Below are 20,927 nucleotides of genomic sequence, written 5' to 3'. Positions count from 1 at the left end.
GAGAAGCTGTCATACGATTCTGTGAGTTCTGACCACTAGCACCAAAACATTATTCTAAACTAGCATGTCTGTAGGTCACGTGTAAGCATATTCTGCTGGCAAAACCTTCTTTATAGCCATCACAATCATGACCAGGCCAGTGTACACGGGCTAACCACTGCTACCAATGGCAAGAAGCCAGCTCCAGACACCTGCAGACGGCGAATATTATAATGCCATTGTACAAATCGATGGTAAGGCCACAACTGGAGTATTGTGTCCAGTTCTGGTTACCACATCTCAAAAAGGACATAGTGGAAATGGAAAAGGTGCAAAAGAGAGCGACTAAGATGATTACTGGGCTGGGGCACCTTCCTTATGAGGAAAGGCTATGTCGTTTGGGCCTCTTCAGCCTAGAAAAGAGGTGCCTGAGGGGGGACATGATTGAGACATACAAAATTATGCATGGGAAGGATAAAGTTGGATAGAGAGATGCTCTTTACACTCTCACATAACACCAGAACCAGGGGACATCCACTAAAATTGAGTGTTGGGAGGGTTAGGACAGACAAAAGAAAATATTTCTTTACTCAGCGTGTGGTCGGTCTGTGGAACTCCTTGCTGTAGGATGTGGTGACGGCATCTGCTCTGGATGCCTTTAAAAGGGGATTGGACAAGTTTCTGGAGGAAAAATCCATTACGGGTTACAAGCCATTATGTGTATGTGCAACCTCCTTATTTTAGAAATGGGCTATGTCAGAATGCCAGTGAAGGGGAGGGCACCAGGATGCAGGTCTCCTGTTATCTGGTGTGCTCCATGTGGCATTTGGTGGGCCGCTGTGAGATACAGGAAGCTGGACTAGATGGGCCTATGGCCTGATCCAGTGGGGCTGTTCTTACGAATGCTGAATGGAAGAGATAAGGTGGCATGGGCAGCTTGGCGTGAGGTGGGGAGGGGGTTGAATGTGGCAGGGGGTGGGCAGAACAGGGCAGTGATGGGGAGGGGAGGATGGTGGATCAGGCCTGGGAGGGGGCAAGGTTGTAGGCGGTGGCACACACTGAATCCTGAGTCCCTTCTTAGGCCTGATACTGCTTCATAGATCAAGGTAGATCAATGCTGGAACAGGTCTGAGTTGACTCACAGTGGCAACTTTGGATTAGCCTAAGGAGACCTCCAGCAACCAAAACTCCACAGAGGGATGCAACAGAAGCCATGCTGGCACTGCTGCATCACCACATGGGGAGTTTAGTCAGATTGGGCTGTTATTTTTAGCCTGATTGGGTTACTGTGATGTGAAGACAATTCATAGCCCAATCCTAACTAGTGCAGGCACAGCCAAGCCACATGGCCTGCACTGTATTCAGCACTCATTAGGAACAGGGTGGAGGTCTCCCTGGGGTAAGAGCATATTTTTCCCCTTACCTGAGTAATGTTCCAGCCTGCCCAATGGGTCTGCTCATTTTCTACACCAGCTGCTTAGCTGATGCACGTCTGAGCAGCCACATGTAGGGCGTTCAAGCTAGGGAGGGAGTTTAAAAGATGGTGGAGGTCTGCTTCACTAATCCTGCGGCTCCTAGGCCGTATCAGCCCTGTTTTGCATTTCTGGGTGGAGGAAGGGCAGAACGGGTGAGGGACTGGCCTGGGAAGGGAGTGGGACCGGCAGAGGCCTCAGAAGCCTGATGTGGAGCTTCTCAAGCCTGTGCCAGTGATTTAGCTGGCACACACGCAAGTAGCCCCATTGCAAGGGCTGGGGCTTTACTCAGGATAAGGGGACAAATGTCCCCTTCCCCCAAGCTGACCTCCTGTGGCTTCCTGCAGGATACAGCGGTCACCCTTTTGCTGTCACTGTAACCTGTGGTGTCAGGAAGCTTATGATCAGGCTGTAATACGTATTCCCCTTATGGGGTTGCTGGAAGGATTACAGGAAGCAAATGCACACAAAGCCCTTTGAACACTTGGAAGTGTGTTATGCAAATATTAAGTATTATTATTTCAATTTCTAACTTGAAGATGATCCACAAATGCCCACAAAACTGTAAAACCAGCAGCAACCCTGGAAAGCACATATCTTTGTAAGGCCGCATTTGTAGTGGCCTCAAGGAGGATGAAAAATCAGCTTTCTTAAGCAATTCATTTATCACAAAGGATTAAACCTCAACTTGATTGGGGACCACCTCCTCAATACGTTTGCTACAAAGTTCCTTCCATGCTCTGTTTATGTAATGCAGGAAGATCAATTTAATTACTTACCTTTTGCCTTAAAGAACTTATTGCTAACCAGAATTCTTGGAATGCTGTATGCAATCTCTTACTTTAAAGAAAATACCAACCCTGACGGCTCAGGCAGATTGAAAATATTCATTAAAAAAAATTGTCTGGGGCTTTAAGAATAATGCACTTCCAGGCCAGAGAAATGGTTGTTCTGTATATTGGCCTTTTTTTGTTATTTACAGTATGTTTCAAGATTTAGAATTACCATGAAAGATTTACTTATATTGCAGTTCATGTAAAATTTAAAATCAATAAAGTAAATAAATTTAGCTTGTCGGCTTGAATCGATTTCATACTAGGGTAGCGCACAGTTCTGTATTACTGTATTTCCTTATCTCCAATGTCATCCTCCAGTGATAATTTCAGGACTACCTTTCTCCTATGTTATCATCTCCCCGGCAGCATACAGTACCTCAGAGCCAAATATGATTTCCATAATTCAAGTTGGGGTGCATGAATGCAATCTTCTCCCTGACTGTATAACAAGCCATCGATACTGAGGAGAACTTCCCTCCTTGCAGTTTTGTCTGAAAATAGTGTCTTTTGTGATTGTGGTGCTCCATCAGTCTGATGAATCTTCTTCTTTCGACCAGACCTATGATAGTATTATGTTGTGGGAACTTGAAGGAATGTTTTCCAAGAAATAGAGGAAATTGAGAACTATAACAGATTTAGCAAAAGGAGAGCATGAACTTTAAGAACCAGGCAGGTTTACAGAACCTGACTGCTCTCTCTTTCTCTCTCTCTCACACACAAACACACATGCATACGCACAGACTTTTTTCCTGGGGACTTATTTACTGGAAATTATGAACCACGGAGGTGAAAATTCACACTCAGCACACATACTCCATTCTACTTTTCTTGAAGACACCACTCCTTGCTTTATGAATAAGCAGAAAGATTTAATTTAGAGAATTAATCCTTCCTTTGACTTGGCAAACCCTAATACTATTGAAAAATATATCAAACCGAGGACCGTCTCTGCAACTGGATGTGAGCGTATTTATACAGTCAGCCCACATCTTACAAGAGGGTTATGTTCCAAGGTCGGTGCATAAAGCCACAATAGCATATAGTCAAAACTCCCTTAAATCAACAAAGATGTGTTGCCTCTTTAAGAATTAAAAGTACAGTATGAGACACATGCGGGGGCTGAGAGAACTGAGGACCCAATCCTGAACTGGGCCAGTGCTGGCACTGATCTCCAGCACTGGCTCTGGGTGTTGCAAATGTGCTGTATTTTTTTTCTCTGTTGTTTTTCTCTGTACTTTTTTTGGGCAGGGCGCGTATACTTGAATTTGTGCAAGTTTGTTGCCCGTAAGATGGGGGCTGCCCATAAGATGGGGGCTGTGTTGAATAAAGACGGAGTGAAACAGGTCGCTGCCCAAAATTTCACTTACCAATGAAGAAGTCAGTACAGTACAAGCAATGGGATTTCTTCATGAATGTGTTTAGGGCTGGATTTATAGACCATAAAATTTTTATCAGGATAATGGCACAGGAATGCTTGACCAGGAGCTAGTCACACTTGCCTTCAGAAGCTACTGTGTACAGAGAAAGTATGCCATGAAATATGTAAGCAAGAAAGAAAAGTCTAACTGTGAGTGTAACAAACTGATGTAATGAAGAGTTACATCCTGGTAAATTTAACTTTGTGAGGGACTAGGAATCTCTCAACAGAGCATTCTCATTACCTTTACCAAATTATCATTCTCAGAATTCTTTGGAGCAAGCCTGGATAGTTAAACTGGTAAAAAACAGAGTCTGTAGTGTAAGTAGGTCCTCTGCAGACTCCTTCACATAACACATTTCTACATCAGGCATCTCTCTGAATAGGATTTTTCACCTGTCTAGCAAGTTGGTTGCTTAAGATTGCAATCCTAGGCCCACTTTCATGGGAGTAAGCCCCAGTGGACACAGTGGGACATATCTCTAAGTGTTGGCAACCTTCAGTCTCGGAAGACTGGTATCGCGCTCTGGATGGTGGTTCTGGCACAGCGTCTAGTGTGGCTGAAAAGGCCGATTTGGGAGTGACAATCCCTTCCACACTGGGAGCAAGTGCAGTCTGTCCCTGGCCTGTCTCCCAGGCTATGGGCCTTCCTTCTTTGCCTCTTAGCCTCAGACTGTTGGCCAAGTATCTCTTCAAACTGGGAAAGGCCACGCTGCACAGCCTGCCTGCAAGCGGGCTGCTCAGAGGCCAGGGTTTCCCACTTGTTGAGGTCCATCCCTAAGGCCTTCAGATCCCTCTTGCAGATGTCCTTGTATCGCAGCTGTGGTCTACCTGTAGGGTTTCCTTGCACAAGTTCTCCATAGAGGAGATCCTTTGGGATCTGGCCATCATCCATTCTCACAACATGACCAAGCCAATGCAGGCATCTCTGTTTCAGCAGTGCATACATGCTAGGGATTCCATACCTCTAAATAGACATGCATAGTATTGTTCTGTAAGGGGGTGACACAATCAAGAAGTAGCATTAAGAGAACCATTCTCATAACTAATTTTATGGAAATTCTATCACAGGGGTGTTCATCAGGACCAATCTCTGATACAGTGTCTGGCAGTGGCAGACCTCCCATTCATGTGATGGGCAAATGCCTAGAGCAAGAACCTTTAGGACCCTGTGGAAGCCTCTTTGAGGTCCCCGACGGGGTCAAAAACCGTCCTTCTGGTTTTTCAGAAGCACAGTTTAAAGCCTCAGGAAAGCCTCAGGAAGCTTCCCAGATGCAGCCTGGGGTCGCACGAGACTCCTTAAGATTCGGGGTAAGTGGTGTGTGTGTGTGAATTTGCATATGGGGTGGTGACATACCACGGGGGGGGGAGCCATCACGGACTATTGCCCCGGGGCGCAGGACTGGGGAGGTCCACCACTGGTATTTGGCATGGATGGCTCCCTAATTACCTTGAGCAGAACTCTGTGACAAAAGTTGAATGCATCAGTATTTGTCAAACACATATTTGCAAACACATATTTGCCCAAAAGGATCGTTTTGACAGTTTTTGGAATTTTCGGGAAAAATAGACACCAAAATAAATTAATTGCCGGTCAGCACACACAAGCATCTGTTGTACAAGGAATCAAGGAAAAACTCTCATAAATTCTACTTTAAATGAATTCTAATAGCTTATAAATATTCAGTTTTGATATGAAACCCTGTAAAAAAGTAACTACTTTAAGTGGTTTTAGGTGTGACAAAATATGATTTGTCTTCATAGTTCATAAGCAAGCATTTCTGTAAATGTTCTGTCCAGACTGTACCCTGTTTCTGCATGAAGTGAAATAATTTTGGGTTTTATTAGTTGTGAAGAGCTGGCCATCATTTTCGCTGTTGTGTTTAAGATGGAACACCCTTCCTGCTGCTCCTACAACAATGTCTATAAAACCTTAGGCAGCACACTGGAAAAAGAAAAATGGAAAATAATTTTAAAAATGGACCAAGTGGAATGCCCCTCAGTTCCACCTTTCAGTAAATCCATATTAAATCTGTTACATTCAAGCAGTACTTTCTATGTGCATCATTACAACAGCGCGGAATTGCTCTCTGCCTTCCATGAATGATGTAAAGTATTTGTGGTAGAATTTCCATTCTTTGACCTGATTCACACATTACATTGTCCGTCAGATATGGAAAGGCTGCTGTGTCTGATCTCTTTGCTTGGATATATGTGCAATCGTGTTGGCCATGATAGAATAGACCACAAGTGTATTTCCCATTGCTGCAGTTAGAGAAAAGAAAATTATGTGCCATTCCAGCTCAATTTCAGCTCAGAGTGCATGTTCACAATGGATCACAAGGTTGAGTGTGTGTGATTGCAGGGCTGCCCAAGTCTTCCTGATATCTGAGGCAGCAAACCAATTGTTGCCCCCTTACCAAAGCTTTCCCATTTGCTGCTCCTCCTGCTCTCCAATGCTCTAGCTCAGCACTCTCTCCCCCCTTCACATTCCCTCTTCTTTCTTTTCCAATCCAGGGAATGGAAGCAGATGGATGAGCAATGGAGACAAGCATGCAGACAGATGTGGTCCCACCACCAAGTTGCTGCCTGTGGCCCTCATGGATGGGCCAGGCAGGGTGACTGCTCTGTCAGGGTTGGCAGACAATTGGTGAAACAGGAAAGAAGTCTAGTAAGGCTGCAATCCTAACCTCACTTTCCTGGGAGTAAGTCCCATTTAACACAATAGGACTTACTTCTGAGTAGACCTGGTTAGAATTGTGCCCTAGGTCTATAGGAATGGGCAGCTGACTAGCAACTCAGGGCCCAATCCTATCCAATTCTTCAGCACTGGTGCAACCACAATGCAGCCCCAAGATAAAGCAACAAATGTTCCCGTACCTTAAGGAAGCCTCTGTGACTGTTGCTCCACCACAAGATGCAGTGCACATCCCATTGGCACAGTTGCACATCCCATTGGCACAGTTGCACCAGCATTGGAAAATTGGATAGGATTGGGCGCTCAGTCTATGCTTGGGCAACAAGTTGCTCAGTCTGAGCATCCAGGCCAGGGCCAGTGGCTTCTTATGGCTAGCTGAAACCACTGCTCGTTCTAAGTTGGGAAGCAGCTAGGTCACACAGCTGAAATCAGGGCCCCTGAAATCAGGACTCCACTTCTGTCAGGGTCCTCCAGAGCTCAGTGATGACGCTATTGCTGACCCACTGCAGCCACCATACAGCTCAATTTGCTCCCTGCAAAAATTACAAAAAACATTGACTGGAATCCTTTGTACCCCTTTGTGTCCATTGACCTTGTAAGTTTGTAGCTCAAATGCCATGTTCCGGCCACCCACAATCATTGGTGGTGCTGAAGAGTAGCAAAGAACTGTTTTCTCTAACAAGTCATGCAGAAAGTTAGTCACGTGGGTCCTGCTCCCTGATTCTATGCGCTTTGCAGCATGTGGATATAGAATGAATATGCAATCGTCTTAGACCTGAATTCCTCAGTGGCAACAGTCAGAATAAAGGTTCATTTAAACTCTGTGTGTGTGTGTGTGTGTGTGTGTGTGTGTGTGTGTGTGTGGTTACAAATTTATATATATATATATATAGCCTCCGTTGTAGCCTTGGCTGCAACATGATATGCGCCATATTTACATGATTTTATTTATTAAGAGTGTTAACTAGCTTTTCAAACCAATGCTTACACTGACTTACAAAGAAAAAAAAATCAAAATATTTTAATAAGTATTAAAATAGCATGCCAAAATCCTATCCCCCTTTCCCTGCCCTGAAACACTCCCTCAGCCTCCTCGGACATATCACCAGCCAAATAGTTGGTGTTTGTCCAAGGAGACCCTTTGGAGGCCAGGTGGCCTATGAGGAGGTAAATCAGAAAATGCTTTACTTACCTCTCTGGGTCCATCTGGTCACATCCCCCCCAATATAATGCAACTTTGCTGTGTGACTTGAGTTGGCGGGGGATAGGATTGGGCCATTAGTCTGAAGAATTCGTTCCAGAGAAAAACCGCTAGGCCATCCCTCTCCTTCTCTACCCACCCACTTGTTGCCCCCCCTCTTCTCCACATGTGTGCTGTCTGATTAAGCAGAATTAGGCACTGGGTAGTCTCTGCAGGAACATATGAATTGGACCTTATTTTTATGTATTACGTTCTTATCCCACATTTCTTCCATCATGGGCAATCATCCATCTAGACCTAGATCCGCTTAGCTTCAGCAACATGGTTGCCTCATGTTCCCTCAGACCATGTACTTTTACATGTTCAACATTCATGCAATTCTAATGCCTGCAATGGATCATGAATATTTCTAGGCTGTGCCATTCACGTCGGTGGGATTACATCAGAGTTCATAGCTGCTGAGTTGCTCCATACATAAAGAGCTGCGAGAGTTAAAATGTCAGAATTCATTTAAACTCTTACACATTTGCATGCCTCAGCAATGAAAACAACATAGGAACTGGTGGATTCAAAGCAAGAAATTGGCCACAAATTCCCCTCTTCATTTTTCCCCTCTAAAATTGGATTTTCTTGTTTGGGTTAGTTAAGTGTGGTGCCGCAGACTTGTTGCAGAACTGTTGTGAAATATTAGTTTTATATTTCTATAGTCTACAGCCACTTGCAGTAACCTGTTTCAGATTGAAGAGTGAGTTGTAGCAATGATTGATAACACTTGTGAAGGGAATGAGCAATAACCCCATACCATAGTAAACAATAAAACCTTTGCTTTTCTTTTGATTTTCTGAAGTACAAACATTGTATCACTTACTGGTTGTCCTCTGCTTAATGGTAGAACCAGTATAATCCAACTTTAAATTCTAGCATTATTGAAAACAATGAAAGATTTGTTTTTGTCCCCCAGCATTGAAGAACTTGAGTTTTCCACACTTGGAATTAAGGTTGTAATTCTGTAGGCACTTGTCTGGAGTAGTCCCATTGAATAAAATGGGACTTAAATCCAATCAACGTGGACAGGATGGTACCTGAAGCACTGCAGACAAGCATTGAACATAAGAACGGCCCCACTGGATCAGGCCATAGGTCCATCTAGTCCAGCTTCCTCTATCTCACAGCGGCCCATCAAATGCCCCAGGGAGTACACCTGATAACAAGAGACCTGCATCCTGGTGCCCTCCCTTGCATCTGACTTAGCCCATTTCTAAAATCAGGAGGTTTCACATACACATTATAGCTTGTAACCCATAATAGATTCTTCCTCCAGAAACTTGTCCAATCCCCCTTTAAAGGCATCCAGGCCAGATGCCGTCACCACATCCTGCGGCAAGGAGTTCCACAGACCAACCACACGCTGAGTAAAGAAATATTTTCTTTTGTCTGTCCTAACCCTCCCAACACTCAATTTTAGTGGATGTCCCCTGGTTCTGGTGTTATGTGAGAGTGTAAAGAGCATCTCTCTAAACACTTTATCCTTCCCATGCATAATTTTGTATGTCTCAATCATGTCCCCCCTCAGGCATCTCTTTTCTAGGCTGAAGAGGCCCAAATGCCGTAGCCTTTCCTCATAAGGAAGGTGCCCCAGCCCAGCAATCATCTTAGTTGCTCTCTTTTGCACCTTTTCCATTTCCACTATATTGTTTTTGAGATGTGGCGACCAGAGCTGAACACAATACTCCAGGTGTGGCCTTACCATCGATTTGTACAACGGCATTATAATATTAGCTGCTTTGTTCTCAATACCTTTTCTAATGATCCCAAGCATAGAATTGGCCTTCTTTACTGCCGCCGCACACTGGGTCGACACTTTTATCGACTTGTCCACCCCCACCCCCCCAAGATCTCTCTCCTGATCTGTCACAGACAGCTCAGAACCCATTATGTGAAGTTTTGATTTTTTGCCCCAGTGTGCATGACTTTACACTTACTTACATTGAAACGCATCTGCCATTTTGCTGCCCATTCTGCCAGTCTGGAGAGATCCTTCTGGAGCTCCTCACAATCACTTCTGGTCTTCACCACTGGGCAAAGTTTGGTGTTGTCAGCAAATTTAGCCACCTCACTGCTCAACCTTGTCTCCAGGTCAATACAGGGGCATTTGGGGCTATGTGTAAGGAGCACATGACTGCAGGGGCCATGGCTAGACAGTGCACTCCCTCTTCCTACTTTCACTGAATAATAATGAAGAGATCTATTGATGCAATGAGGATGATGGCTTAGTCCAAGGGTGTCCAAACTTTTCGGAAGGAGGGCCACATCATTTCTCTGACACTATTCTCTGACATTTCTCTGACACTCTGACACTGGCTGGAAAAAAAATTAATTTACATTTCAAATTTGAATAAATTTACATAAATGAATATGTTAGAGATGGAACTTATATTAATGAAAGAAGGTCTTCCAATAGCTCAGGGCTTATAAAAGGCCTTGCACAAAGCAAGGTCAGCCTTTCCTTTGCTGCCACTGCTGCATCACAGATGTGAAACAGCAAGCAGTGGAGGGAGACCTTGTCCCACAGCTCACACGAGAAGTCAAACAGTTGCCCTCCTGCTCAGAGCAGTTGCATAGGGCCAGTGCAGGCTCCAGCATGTCTCCGGAGGGTCAGAGGCTCATTGGAAACTGGAGGCTTCCTGCGGGCCAGATTAGGAGTCCCCGAGGGTTGCAAGTGGCCCCCAGGCCAGGGTTTGGGCACCCCCGGCTTAGTGAAACCACCTAGAATTTATCATGTAGTAAAGCAGTCATGAGATTGCTTCACTATTTACTGACCTCTTAACTCTTCTCCAAGTATTTATTTATTTTTCCCTTCCCTTCCTGAAATGAGCTCACAGTGGTATATATGGTTCTTTCTCTCCTTTTATCCTCACAACAACCCTGTGAGGTAGTATGAGAGAGTAGAAAGAGAGAGAGAGAGAGAGAGGATGACTGGCCCAAGTTCACCCAGGAAGCTTCATAACCTAGCAGGGATTTTATCTTGGATCTTCCAGGTTTAAATCCAGCACCAGAATCACTACACCATTCTGGCTCTTCAGTTGCCTTTGAGAATCTAGGCAAAGCAAGTACAGGCTAAACTGAGAATTTGGAATATGGCAAAGCACTTCCTATGACCACTTCCTGCAGACAGACTCTCAGTGGATCCATTCTACTCACTTTCTCAACATACCAATTTGGGCTTGCAAATGCCATTGTAATCAGGAGCAACAGAGAGCCCAGTATTGAGCTCGGTGCACCAGCTCACCACTGTTTGCAAGCGTACCATAAGGCATGTTTGCGAGCCCTAGTGCCGGTGCTCTGCTGGTGGTAACCCAGCACTGGTCAACTCTGGGCTACCACCGAGCAAGCACCAGAGCTCCTGTGCTCAGTGGTCACGTGGACCACTGAGCAGCGGTGAGATAGGTGGAAGCGTGGGCGGAGGCGGGGAGGAGGTGTTCTGGGGTAGGGGGAGGCAGTGGGAGGGTGTGGAGGAGAAGTTCCGGGGGGAGGGATTGGGGTGGGAGGGAAGCGGGACCGGGCGACATGGAGGCTCTTGATTCTCCCCCAACCTTTGGGTTGCCAACCCACAATGGGGCTACTCACTTTCAACCCACAATGGGGCTACTCAATGGGGAAGGGGATGAAAGTCTCTTCTCCTGAGGAGCTGGCAGCTGCTGCCTGAATGCAGCGGCAGCCATTTTTGGCATCACTGCAGTCCTGTGCCCCGGGCAGCTCAGGATTGGGCTGACCGTCATTTGTTAGACTGCATAAAATTCAAGTAGCTCTAGTCCTTTCCTTAGTTCTTCATAAATCTTTCCCTTTTACAATTTCTCGCTCTTGACAAAGCAGTTCTGAGAGTGTCATTAGAACAGCCCTCCCCTTTCAAATCAGTGAATAGTTTTGTAGACTTTGTATTCAGTTCTTTGATGAGAAATTGCCCAGTTGGCAAGCTGTTTAAGACGTGCCGTAAGTATTGCCTGGTTAAGTACTGTCTGAAAATGAGTGCATGTTCTTTCAGAATGTCAGCTGTGAGTATTAGTATTCTGTCACCTTTGTAACTGAAGATACTGAAAGCATTTCAAAATTCTAATAAAAACCTCACAAATAAAAATAGCAAGAGCATGAAACATAATAGCCACTTAAAAGACTGATCTGCAGTCCTGTGCATGCTTACCTGATAGTCCCACTTAAAGTAAGCTGTGAGTTTTCTGCCAGAAAGGTGCTCACTAAGCCCACGCATAAGCCCCATTGAGCAACTGTTGAACTTACTTTTGAGTAAATACATGGGGATCCACAATAAGATTGCAGGGATGATTTCAGCTGATCGCTGGTAGAACCGCCTACAAGGCCAGTCCCCAAGAAGCGAAGAAAGGATTCAGCCTTCAGCAGGACTAGGGACAAATTCAAGCAAATGCCTTTCAGTATAAAATTATCCCATCAGGTTGATGGAAACCGATTAAGGAGGTGGCCAAGTGGATCTCCCTTAGGAGAGAATTCCACAGCATGGGTCCTGCAGTGGAGAAGTCCTTGATCCTTCTGAGTGTTGGCACCAGGTTGCTGAGGCAAAGACCTGCAGCGAGGTCCAATGGTACCCCTGCCTACCCCTAATATAGTGGATGCTACTGCTCCCACCACTGTTGAATATTTGGGGTTGCCCTGGCTGGGTGGGCCTCTGATGAGTATGAGCCAATCCTTGACCTGGCCTATTCCTGATGCCACCACTGCCCCTTCTCTCGAGTAAATTTGAGTTGGAGTAAATCACGGAATGCAAACGACGGTCTTCCCAGGAAACTTCATGAGATGAGCTTCCAGCTCTGCCTCTATTCTGTGGCTGTCTGTTCCTCACGGATTTCACCACTCATCTGGACAAGGAACTCCTTCTAAAACATTCCAGAAGGCTGAATCTAAACACTGAGATATCCACTGCCTACAAATCTGTCAGGCTGCTTTCTGGGACGCACTTCAAACATACTTTGGATTTTTCAGGCCATTTTCTTTGGGTGGTGCACAACCAGAGTTATCTTCCCAAATCATCTTTGATCTTCTTCCTCCTCCTTTATCAGTAGGAGCACACAGACAGATAACATCCTTGTGATGTGACCCTGACCTTTGTCAACCTTTGTTAAGACTTCATCTGAAGTCAGGCTTAATGTTTGTAAACAGGATGTAATTAAGGCTGGGAACTGACAGAGCCTGACAGTAAGACAATGCGAGGCTGGCAGAGAATGGTCTGTCAGATGTCAGCTCTCATTGTGTTCTAAGTGCCTTCATAATAATTAGGGCCCTCTGCATTAAGGAAGTTCACTCAACTCGGATTAATCTGTCACAGTGTGGAGGCTATCCTTCGGAGTGCAAGTGTTTCCTCTGATAAACCCTAGAACAAGTCTGAGGGGGAAAAAAACAAGCAGGCACGCAAAGAGAACCAAAGGGAAAACTGTGAAAGTCAAGACACTCTTTGATGACAGGTGCTGACAAAAAGTTGGGACCAGGAGAAAGTAGGAGGGGGGAAGTGAAAATTTCTTCGCAGGCCATGTTATCACAAAGGGAACACCAGAGGTCACAGAGTTATCACGTTCGGGCACAGTCAGAGCAGGCGAACAGGACGATAGGAATGAATGCAGGAAAACAAACATGCAGAAAAGTCTGCCGATAAGCACATTGTTGCGCTGTGGCATTATCGAGTGGTATGCGGGTGTAGGAGGATGCAGGTTCAGATGGGAGTGTTGCATGGGATTTTATCAAGTCCGATTAGTTTCCCAGTTGTGCAGATGGCAAGTATGCAGGAAGTCCAAATGTGAGTGGTGTGTGTGTGCGCGTGCATGCAGTGGCGTAGCTAGAGGGGGTGCAAAGCACCAAGTCTTACAGGGAGCCTCACCACATGTGCAAGGGACACCTCCCCCGTCCCTTTGGAGCCATTGCTTTGCAACAGCCATTAAGGATCTTGCACTTTGCGACAGCCATAAAGGATCTTACTCTGTCCAAATGCTAGTTCTAGCAGCGTAAGGCCCTATTACAATTGGCTGCTATTATTCAAATTCACTCACAAGTAATGTTGGGAAATTGTCAGGGGATGTTGCACGTGCAAACTGAATAGTTAGTTCCCACGTTGTGGATCACCATGCACGCAGCAGAGACCTTTCATGTGCCTCAGTCACTAGACCATCATGTTCAGCTGTATTTATAGTTCAAACATTAGGCTTGTTAGGCTTGGTGGAGCAAATAGGAGCTGTAAGGGAGGGCAATCCAGGTCAGGACTATGGTAGGGGAAAAGGGTTAACTCCCTTCACTCCCATAGTGGGTCATGATTACTGTTCCTGAGCTCTGTGCAGATTGGCAATGACCTGATGTCATCAGAAGTTCAGCGATGATGTGTGATGTCATTGCTGAGTAGTTGGAGGTGGCATGAACCCCTTACAAGGAACGCTGGTCATGATCCAGATCAACTTCCTGCAGCTTCCATTTACTGAGTAAAAAAATCAGCCCATCAACCTTACCGCCGGACATAACAAAACACGTGTTAAGGTCCTTGTGTAAGGCACTACAGCCATTCTTGCATTTATATTGTTTCATACTCCACTTTCTGTCAAACAGGAAATTCAGGACAGTCTTTTACAGGGTCACTATCCTTGTAAGGAGAGTGTCCTAAGGACTGAATTTTTTTTTTCCAAATATGTAGACTGAGCACATACAAGCAAGCGTGTACACGGCCACTGCTTGGAACAGGGATGCCAAGCCACATCAACAACCTAGTGCTTACCAATGTGATAAATCTGTGGCTTACCTGAAACACTTCAGACTGCAGGTGGAGGTGCTCCTCCATTCATACCTGTGTCCTCTTCCCCCCCACAAAGAAAACTAGAGGCTGAAGAAAGTGTTCTTCCTTTTCCATGATCTCTTTCTTTCTATGAATAGGATTGTTTTTGGTGGTAGAGCACCAGCTTTGCATGCAGAAGGTTCCAGGTTCAATCCCTAACATCTCCATGTAGGGCTGAGAAAAGACCCCAGTTTGAAACTCTGGAGTGTCACTGCTTGTCAGAAAGAAAATTGAGCTAGAAGGACCAGTGGTTAGACCCACTATAAGCTAGTGAAGAAGAGAGATAGAGAGTGAAGAGCAACTTTTTACATTTAGAAAGGAAAGAAACGGATGCAGCCTCTCGCAGTGTGGAGCACTTGAGAGGCATTGGGTATTGACCTGAACTACAATTTGCAGTTATTTTATTCAGTAGGTTAATCAATTAGAGCCTCTGTTGAATAAATACCAGATGCCAACTGTAACTGAGGTTAAGGACACACAGTTCATTATTGTTTGAAATGAAATATTACAGGAATGTTATTTCTATAAGGCAGGGAAAAATAAAATATTAAAGGCAGCTGTTTCTATCCCACAGCCAGTGGTAGCATTTGATTACCGATTTGTAACATAACTTCCTGCAGTATTTTCAACAAGGCACTTATATTGTAGTTCCAGTACTATGTGGATTTCTTTCAATTTAATGAATTTATTGAATTGATGAAACATTAAAAATGTTATGGTGAGTCAGTCAACCAAATTTTATTCAACGGGTAGCTCTAGTATTAATTCCAATAAAGTCAATAAATGTTTGTTGACCTTGCTACCTAAGAATCTGGTTCATTAAATGCTTGCCATTGAGTTGAGCTGAAAAAGGTTTTGTAGGCAATGAAGGTGTCTGACAATTTAGGGAACATCATGCAAAGTGAAATATGGGACATGAGCCTGCTAATATTAAGGTCTAATTTCAAGGGGAGAGATATGCAACACAATCCTAAGTACAGGTGGGCCCTCTTTATCTGTGGATTTAGGACCTGTGAATTTGGCTTCCCAACCTGCGCCTGGAGGGCCTCTGCGAACTTCCCAGGCACGACAGGAGGTGCCTTCTGAGAAATTTTTGACAAAAAACCAGAAGCGTCTCACAGAAGCCTCTGGGAGATCTTCTGAGGCACGTGGAGGCCAGGCACGACTTCCATGCATCTCAGAATACCTCCAGATGATGATGATGATGATGATTAACAGTAGTTATATACTGCTTTTCAACTAAAAGTTCACAAAGTGGTTTACAAAGAAAAATCAAATAACTAAATGGCTCCCTGTCTCAAAAGGGCTCACAATCTAAAAAGATGCAAATGAATACCAGCAGACAGCCACTAGAACAGACAGTGCTGGGGTGAGGTGGGCCAGTTACTCTCCCCCTGCTAAAAAAGGAGCACCCACTTGAAAAAGTGCCTCTTACCCAATTAGCAGGGGTCCTCTGACAGCCCCCACATGCAGATTTGATTATCCGCAAGTTTCGGTATCCTCGGGGGTTCCAGGGACAGATCCTCTGCGGATACCGAGAGCCAACCTGTATGTTTCAGAAGTAAGTTCTGCTGAATTTAAGGGAAGTGATTGCTTTGTGAGTGCATTTGGAATTATAGTCTTGAATGCATGCTTAATCCTCCTTTCAAATAAAAAAAGTACTTTAAAAGTGCTTGGCCCTGAATGGATCACGCCTACTAGGTTTTAAACTATGATGAGACGTTATCTATGCACTGACAGCACAAACCTGTGCCTGTCTACTCAGAGGTAAAACACACTGAGTTAATTGGAATTTCTTCCCAAGTGAATGTGATTAGAATTACAGCCTTACAGTGCAATCCTGTGCATGTCTACTCAGAAGTAATTTACATTATGTTCAGTGGGGCTTAATCCCAGGAAAGTGTATCTGAGATTGCATCCCAGTTTTAGAGCACTGGTTTCCAAACTTTTGAGCACCAAGACCCACTTTTTAAAATGACATTTCAACCTAGGACCCACCTAGGTTTACCAGACTTTTAAAAAGGAGATCTAGAAATTATTTATTTATTTATTTATAAGTAATACTAACTAGAAAAAGACCCTCAAACTTTATGTCTCTATATTTACACATGCTTGCAAACTGCAGGAGCTCCGCTCCTTGCAGGGCAGTTAGCAGCTATCTTGCAAACTGCAAGAGCTGAGCTCTTTGCAAGGTAATTAGCAGCTATAGCATCTGATTTTTGAATAGCCTCAGGGCTTGAGGCAATAGTTACCTGATCTTTCCATCACCCTTTGGTGACCCACTAAAAATCAGGTTGCGACCCACCAGGGGGTCCCAATTCACAGTTTGGGAACCACTGTTTTAGAGTCTTAGCTGAGTACATTTGTTAGAAGACCAAAAGAAAAAAAGAATGAAGTAATGTCTAGATTACAAACTTTTAACATTGTTTAGTGCTGAGAATATATTACAAAATAGTTGCATGAAATTCATATACCAACATTAGATGGTACATGGAGAGAACTAGGCCACAGTCTAGCACCAATTTAGGAATGCTTTAATCCATTGGGGGCCCGATCCTATTCAACTTTCCTGTCCTGATGCTGCTGTGCCAACAGGGCATGCACTGCATCCTGTGGCATGGGCCAATCAAGGAAGCTTCATCCAGGTAAGGAAACATTTGTTCCCTTTCCTCAGGGCTGCATTGTGGCTGGACCGGCACTAGAAAGTTGTATAGGATTGGACTCTGAGACTGATAGTATGCACACTAACTTTTCCTTGGATTGTGGCCCAACATTTCTAGTTCTGAAATATAGTTTCTTGGAAGGCTGTTGATTTTTATTTGGCTTCTGTTTGTGCTACCTGTTTTAGATCTGATTTGTTTAATTCTTGTAAATTAAAGAGAATGTTTTCAATTCTCTGAGAGCCCAATCCTATGTCTATCTACTCAGAAGTAAATCCCGTCAGAGTCAATGGTGCTTACTTCCAGGAAAGTGTGGAAAGGATTGCAGTCTAAGCTGCCTTGAGTTTCCCTGTTGGGAACGTGGAATATAATTTTTTAAAATAGTAATGAAAAATCGATTGCTTTATCAGGTTTGCTGTATTCTTTGTTGGCATTGTTCTCAAATTTAAAGTAGATCCCTTCACAAAGTTGTACTGAACACACAGTAGAGGGCCAAATACAATGCCTTTGGGAGCCCTGTGGGTTATCGAGGAAAAAGTGTATGAAGTGATGCTGGCCATGGACATCACTGCTGGAGAGAGATGAGACAAACCAGGACAAAATAGCCCCACTTAACCCAGACAGGACCTGCTTAACTAAAGAAACTGTTTCTCCACGATATAGCATTATTTGCCTTAAAGATAGCTGTCGCTTATGTACGTTACAGATGAAAGAGTAAAAGACAGAAGCTTCTTAAAGTATTAACACTGATGTTCTGAACATTTCTTCTTTTTTGGCATGTAAATAGGGTGGTAGAAAGAAGAGGTGGGGGGTTCGGAACTCAGAGCAATGCACGTAAAGACTTCTTAAAGATAGGTAAATCATTTCCTTCTTAAATGAAATTCTGTTTGACTGCATGAAATATGAACAGTAATTAAATGCACAGTCTGTGGGCCTTTCATACTTTAAAGCACTTTTTTTTCCCTTTTTTTCCCTCCCTTAAAAAAAGTGCTCACCTCAGACAGGCCAATTACCCAAGAATGATGGAGTCGAGAGGAAAGTAGCTAAATTTCTTTACTTGAGTGATCACAACCACAAGCAAGTGATTAGTGCCCGTAGCACCATTGGGGATGTAGTGGGGACGCTCGCCTTGGAAGGCTTCAAATAGTCATTTCCTTGGTTTAAAATAAAATCTGACTGCACTAAATAGACAGTTTTTAATCTCAATTGGACATCTGAAGATTTCTCAAGCTGTTGTTGGCCACAGCAGAAACGAATTTTTCTGCTTTGTTGATTAAACCAGTGGTCTCCGCCATTGCTTATCGGCCTGCGACGAGCTGTTCTTTTTAATTAAAAGTGAGCCACCACGAGAGAGCAATTAACAGCTAGTAATTACTATGCTCTTCAGAACAGCAACATTTTGCCTTTCATTCCAATTATATAATGGACAAGTGGCTTTTTGATCTTCAAATTAGTGAGCTCTTGTACTATTTGTTTTGAGGCAGATTTGGAAGGTTAATGATGGCCTGTGGTGGCACTCTTTCCGCTGACTGATGTAAGACAAGGGGAAAAAAAGAGGGTAAAGAAACAGGAATAGTCTATCAAGAAATGCAAATGTTGCCTTCATGATAATGAACAGGAGAGAGGCATGGCGCTTTTAATATGCCGGTTGTTTAATACAAGCCAAACAAGGGCCAGTTTTTGGTTTTAGCTCGCACTATGGAATTCTTTTCTTAAAAAGTTTTTAATTAAATGTTCTAATATAGATTCGTTAGAGAGTGACACATAACATTTAACCGCTTGATTCTTAATTGTGTTTGCCTTTGATTGTGGCACCTATAATTTAATGTTCTACTATGGTACAGAGGCTGGGAAGCTTCCCTTAGGACTTACAATGCATTGACTTCATTTTAAAGTCTTTTAAGTAATAAGTCTTAAAATTTATTTAATGGCCGCTGTGTCCTTTGAGTACAAGGACCCCTTCCATCACAAACCCTTGTCTAATTTTAATTAATATTGATTTGCATTTCTTAAAGAGAAAGCACAATAGTTATTGTGGTGTATTGTACTGGAGCCATCCAAGAGGACGGACTGGCAGAATATGTCATTGGTGAGTTTTAAAGGCAGATCAATATTATAATATGAGGGTCATCTCTGCTGTTGGTGTAAATCAGCAGCATATTAGTTTTCCTAACTGGATTGCTGTCAGATTACACCAAAAGAGTATCTTTGAGTTGTTTTCCTTGCATCTGTTTGGTTGGTTTAAAAGCGCAGAAACCTGTCAGAATTCTAATATATTCACAGTGATCTCTTGGCAGAAATGAATAATGTGTATTTATTTCGGTTTTATCAAAGATTCAGCATAATTTAACATGTTTAAAAATAAATAAAAATATTACCCTGCACATGCCCGATCTCGTCTGATCTCAGAAGCTAAGCAGGGTCAGGCCTGGTTAGTACTTGGATGGGAGACCGCCTGGGAATACCAGGTGCTGTAGGCTTATACCATAGTCTTTCGAGACTGAAGGTTGCCAACCATAAAATGTAGAATTCAATATGATAACCTGCTGATTGGGTACTTGGATCCAGGGCTGCTGAGGGCCCAACCTACGGGCCCGCTGTGCCACCAGAACTTGTGTTCTGGCAGTGTAGCATATTTTATTGTGGCTGCAAGAGGTAGCCCACAATTCTGTGCAGTCAGGACACTGCTGCACACTAGCGGCCTCTGAAGAAGCCCTGGCACCAATGTGTTGGCATAGGGGGTGGGAGGGGGATGGGCAGAACAGGGGTGCTGAGGGGGAGGAACGGGGTGGAGACCAGACTGGGGAGAGGTGTGTGCTGAGGCTGGGAAGGGGGTGGCGTCAGTGGCAGCAGCACTGCCAATATCTTATCCCCTTTTCCAACCTCAGTCTACTCTTCCTGTGTCCACTGGACTTGAGCCAGTAAAATTGCTGGTGCAAGTCCAAGTAGACCCATGGCAACATCAGAGGCTTACTCCTGGAAAGAGAACAGATGTTTCCTTACTCGGAGGAGACATCTAAAACTGCCCCCCCCCACAGGATGCTGTGTGTGTTTTAGTGGCACAGTTGTATCGCGGGGGGTGGGGGTGGTGGTGTTTAGGTAGGATTGGGCTGTGAATTACATTAGCAACTGTTTGCCGTACCTGAATTGTAAAGATGCTTGCATGTTACTTACTCAGTTCCTGACCAGGCACCAAACTTTTGAGGGTAATTCTTCCATAGACAGAAATCTTAAATTTGAGAAATATCCCACTGTTGAAGAAGTCTCCCTTGTTACTAGAAAAGTATGAATAGGGGACATTTTTATGCCTCTTGCTCAATGCTGTGAAATAAAGATTCCTACACATATACAGTGGAACCGTTCTGACATGGTGTGATCCTATACTGCTGGGGATTGTGCATGAATTAATTAGCTATGAAACACTGGTAGAATACATGCTCTACATGCAGAAAGATGCAGAGTTTCTGTCTCTGACATCTGGAACCTTGTGGGGAGAGACACTGGCAATCAGTGCCATAAATATAAGACAACATCTTATGTTCCTTCAAAACCCACATTGTTTGCTGGTTAGCACATTACAACTGGCTTCGATCAGTTATGCTGTGAAAGGTAACTTTTGGTTGCTATCCCATCATTGTGTATTCATAGCTGAAGGTCTGGAATCCAAACCCAAAATTCTTTGAAAAGGAAAATCAAATCAGATGATTTTGCATTAAGAATAAAATGTGCAAATTGTACTAGCGTTTTTGCACAACCATTTTCCTATCTGCAGCCATTTTGCTTTATTCAGAATAATCTAGAGAATTTTGAGGTTCATTGAAATGTA

The 20,927-nt window shown here is 44.0% G+C and overlaps 1 pseudogene; it reads left to right on the top strand.

Moving 5' to 3' along the window:
* The first annotated feature begins 19,462 nt into the window (after nt 1-19,462).
* On the top strand, nt 19,463-19,581 carry LOC136646904 (5S ribosomal RNA; annotated as a pseudogene).
* Nucleotides 19,582-20,927: the final 1,346 nt, after the last annotated feature.

This window comes from Tiliqua scincoides, chromosome 3, assembly GCF_035046505.1.
Source record: "Tiliqua scincoides isolate rTilSci1 chromosome 3, rTilSci1.hap2, whole genome shotgun sequence".
NCBI classification, from domain to species: domain Eukaryota; kingdom Metazoa; phylum Chordata; class Lepidosauria; order Squamata; family Scincidae; genus Tiliqua; species Tiliqua scincoides.
Note: the sequence above shows the minus strand (reverse complement) of the source record. Positions and strands in the feature narration are given on the sequence as shown.